Here is a 5,000-nt window from a genome sequence, read left to right on the forward strand (position 1 = left end):
CTTCAAATAGATTCCTATTATTCATACGTACAAATTAGATTAACATAGACACACATTATACAGTTCATGATCCAAACTGCATGCTTACATGTTAATATGTAATTATAATATATATCACGTAACATTGTCATAATTCGTGTGGAATTCTCTTAACAACGTAAAGAAAAACACATTGAGTAAACTAGGTGAAGTATAACCTAGTGCTAGGAGCACCAATGTATGGTGAGATCCAGTAGGCAGAAAGTACAAGTCCAGTCATGATAATGAATGGGTGTGAGGGTTGGACTGTATGAGCGATGCACCATGATGGGCTCTTTGATCAGCCGTCACCCTTCCAAGACAACAGACCTCCGGTTAAGCGGGGGGGAGGGGAGAGTAGAGAAGAAAGTGGACTTCAGAGACCCCTGAGCGCTTTGTGTGTGTATTTGTGTGTGTATGGGGGGGGGGGGGGGGATTTAGAAACACCTGGACCGTGTCACAACAAGCCAACAACGATGATCAACGAGAGGGAATGGGTAGGGGAAGGTGTGTAACGTGGATGGTACCCCCTCCCCCATCCGTGGAAAACAGCTGTTCTACATACAGGCAACATGGGGGGAGGGGGCAACAGAGAGAGAGACCGACATAGACAGAGACAGAGACAGAGACAGAGACAGAGACAGAGTGAGAGAGAGAGAGAGAGAGAGAGAGAGAGAGAGAGAGAGAGAGAGAGAGAGAGAGAGAGAGAGAGAGAGAGAGAGAGACCGAGACAGAGGTAGAGAGAGAGACAGAGACAGAGGCAGAGAGAGAGACAGAGTGAGAGAGAGAGAGAGAGAGAGAGAGAGAGGCATAGACAGAGAGAGAGAGAGAGAGAGAGAGAGAGAGAGAGAGAGAGAGAGAGAGAGACACATAGACAGAGAGAGAGAGAGAGAGAGAGAGAGAGAGAGAGACACATAGACAGAGAGAGAGAGACCGAGACAGAGGCAGAGAGAGAGACAGAGACAGAGACAGAGGGACTGACTGTATATTCACACCAAAAGCTGTAAAAGATGCAAAATCGCCGAATAGATCAAAACGCAACGCTGTCAAAAATATTTACAGCTCATATCGCTCTTGCGCGTATGTTTACTGGGACCCACGCCGGCGAGATATCTACATTCCGATTGGCTGGCGGTCATTTACAGCCGAAACGCTACTGGCTCATTTGCATAGAGTTGAGGTGATTTCAACTCTCATTTACAGCTTTATAGCTTTATAGGTTTTGGTGTGAACGTACAGTGAGGGAGGGGGAGAGAGAGAGAGTCAGAGAGAAAGAGCGACAGAGAAAAGCAGAAGTATAACAAGACAAGTGGCATAGAGGGGTCGTAATGGCACAAATAATCTGCAATGATGCACCATTAAGACTTTCATGAACAGGAAGTTTGGTCCGACTTCACCCCAACCCCTGAGGCTCCTAAACACCACCAACAAAGTCTTCCCCTCACTCTTAAGTGTTAAATAGCTGGGCCCGTATCGGAGTCCAGCAACCAATTACAACTAAGCCGTGGTCTAAGTCGCCGTCTGCATTGCTCAGATTTCTTATTGAGACTGATATCCCCGGCCCGTACTCACCCTTTTAATAATGTCTGTCGTAATTATGTGCACGTCACTGCAGAACAAGTGAGGTTAATCTTATTAACTCCAGGGAATTTTATGAAGCGGCATTTAGAGCTCAGGTTGAAATGTTAGGTCACAGTATCAGCAGTCATTTCTAAGTTTTGCGATGCATGAGGCATGCCCTTAGTACTACCTTAAGAAATGATGTGTTTGATATAAATAATTTGCAAAGTTCCAAATTAATAGCTATAGATGAGGCTCATAATGGAATCTAAATAACTCTATCTCATCATCTCATCATCTTTATTTACTCCATATTGATGCCATTGGGTTAACATAGTGACAGTATTTAACAGTATTCCAAGGGACAAATCCTCGACAGTTTCATCATTTCGGTTCCTGCTAGCTCTCTTGCAATGCGCCTCTAGTCTGGCAACTGGTAGCAATCGCTAATCTAGCAACCACTAATCTAGCAACCGCTATTCTAGCAACCGTTACTCTAACACATCTAGTCTAACAACATCTAGTCTAGCAACCGCTAATCTAGCAACCATTACTCTAACACATCTAGTCTAACAACATCTAGTCTAGCAACCGCTAATCTAGCAACCGCTATTCTAACATCTAATCTAGCAACCACTAGTCTAGCAACCGCTAATCTAGCAACCGCTAATCTAGCAACCTCTAATCTAGCAACCGTTACTCTAACACATCTAGTCTAACAACATCTAGTCTAGCAACCGCTAATCTAGCAACCGCTATTCTAACATCTAATCTAGCAACCACTAGTCTAGCAACCGCTAATCTAGCAACCGCTAATCTAGCAACCGTTACTCTAACACATCTAGTCTAACAACATCTAGTCTAGCAACCGCTAATCTAGCAACCGCTATTCTAACATCTAATCTAGCAACCACTAGTCTAGCAACCGCTAATCTAGCAACCGCTAATCTAGCAACCGTTACTCTAACACATCTAGTCTAACAACATCTAGTCTAGCAACCGCTAATCTAGCAACCATTACTCTAACACACCCGGTGTGTTCGAAACCGCCTACTTGCTTACTGCTTACTACCTACTAAATATTTGGCTTACTTCTCGAATCCTTAAATAATGATTGAGTAATCCATTTGAGTAATCGACGTTCAGAAGACCGTCCTTACTTAACCACCTCAGATGACGTGAATCAAATGACGTGTCAATAACCTACCGGCCGGGCGCCGTTAATAAATATTATAAATAAATATATAAACGTCACAGTACACCTTCAACCTAAGGATTTGCGGTGATATGTTAAAACAATTATTAAACAATTATTAAAAGCACTGCTGCTGCGGCTCCCCGTTTAGCGCCATTGCTTCCACTGTTCTTTTGAATAGACGCAGTGCATTCTGGGGCGGTTGAGTACGTCTAGTAAGCTAGCGATGCTTACTCAAAATCTTTCCGGAAGTAGAAGACATTCGGATACTACTCGCTTACCTAAACTCGCTTACTAAATTCTCGCTTACTCAATTTGACGTCATAGTTAGTAGGAGTAGTAAGCAAGTACGCGGTTTCGAACACACCCATCTAGTCTAACAACATCTAGTCCAGCAACCGCTAATCTAGCAACCGCTAATCTAGCAACCGTTACTCTAGCAACCGTTACTCTAACACATCTGGTCTAACAACATCTAGTCTAGCAACCGCTAATCTAGCAACCGTTACTCTAACACATCTAGTCTAACAACATCTAGTCTAGCAACCGCTAATCTAATAACCGTTACTCTAACACATCTAGTCTAACAACATCTAGTCTAGCATCCTCTAGTCTAGCAACCGCTACTCTAACAATCGCTAGTCTTGCAACCGCTAGCAATACCTCAGCGCATGTCATCGCTTGTGGGTCAGTACCAAAAACCAGACACTTGAAGGTTGTCTAAGAGACATAACATTAGATCTTAACCACGGCATTAGCCTTGGAGCTGTTGACTCCATTGAGCCATGCCTAGAACCAAATTACAAGTGCTTTTCAACAGTGTGAGTTTGAATGGTGAAAGATCCTATACCTTTATCGATAAATCGGTCTCTCATTTATTCCGATTGGTATTCATTGAACCTTGAAAACATTCTTTGTGTGCTATTGGAAAAAGCACAATTGCAGACATTTTGCCCTGCAATTATGTTTCAAAGAGCTAACCAACAAAGGTTGTGCTAAGAAATTACAAAAGGGGTTCTTAGTACAGAGAAATTGTTTTTAACCATGCTATGTTTTATAAGCATGGATTCATATTTAAGGCAGATTTAGAGTATTGATGGAAGTGCGGGGGGGGGGCTATCAGTGTTCGATAGAAAGGAGGGGGGCCCTCTCTGAAAGGATAATGGCCTTAATGACTGAAAGAGAAAGATGTAGCTGTAACTTTTATTCTGCTTTAACGAAACATGTATCCAACATTATAAAGTGTTATTGTTTAAAAGGACACTGGTCATACTACCCCAACTTCGCCAACCCAAAAAAGTGAAACCACGAATGTACAAGTCTAAAAAGCATAATCGATCATCCAGCAAGGAAACAGTGAGAGGAACTGTGTTCGTAGAGCCTAAAAGCTTTGTATTGGATCCCATCTGCTGCATGCACTGATGAAATCAGTAATACAATGCCAGCATATAACATTACCGAGAATGCAATTTCCTGTCAATATCACAGACTCTTGACTCTTTCAGCCATCAATCTGTTGTCCATCAATCAATTTCTTTAAATCAATGAAATCATAATGATGATTATACTTCCAGATGTGTCCAGATGACTGCATTATGATTCTGGACATTCATTCATTCAGGTCCACAAAAAACGGAAGTGTTACTGTTTTTCCAGCGAGGGAAATATTATTATTTCCACTCACCATGATCATCAGAGATATTCCTGCGTCATCGAACCTCTAATAGCTGAAGATAGCTTCCTGAAACCATGCAAAAATAGAAAGATACAGCCACAATAGAGCCACTTCTACTGGCTTACAAAGTAAACAAACCCTGGAATCTTAATCACATAATCCCGGGGTTTGATTAAACCAAACACAAACGCAGGCTCTGAAGAACCAATCTCTTAAGAGAGCAGTCCTGAATGGAGAGGAAAAGGCCAAAAAGAGAAGAGTTTGTTTTTCCTGGAGGTGTCAACTGAGCCTGTGCCCTGAGACACAGGAGCACAGAATAGGCTCAATCGACAGCTGATAAAGCGAGCCAGGTGTCAACAGACATCTCTGAAGAAACACTCTCGCTCACACAAAACCACACACAAACACACAATGTACAGGCTCACACACACACAAATACATACACAGACACACGTGTGCATGCACATATGGCACAACCAGGGACAAACAGATACACATAAAACATACTACATTTCACATACTCACATACGCGTGTAGACAAACAAATACACA

General features: G+C 42.5%; 1 protein-coding gene across 1 annotated transcript in view; it reads right to left on the reverse strand.

Annotated features, from left to right (window-relative positions):
* rgs3a (regulator of G protein signaling 3a) overlaps window positions 1-5,000 on the reverse strand; it is an 88,725-nt gene that overhangs the window by 12,450 nt on the left and 71,275 nt on the right.

Source organism: Gadus chalcogrammus, chromosome 19 (assembly GCF_026213295.1).
Source record: "Gadus chalcogrammus isolate NIFS_2021 chromosome 19, NIFS_Gcha_1.0, whole genome shotgun sequence".
NCBI classification, from domain to species: domain Eukaryota; kingdom Metazoa; phylum Chordata; class Actinopteri; order Gadiformes; family Gadidae; genus Gadus; species Gadus chalcogrammus.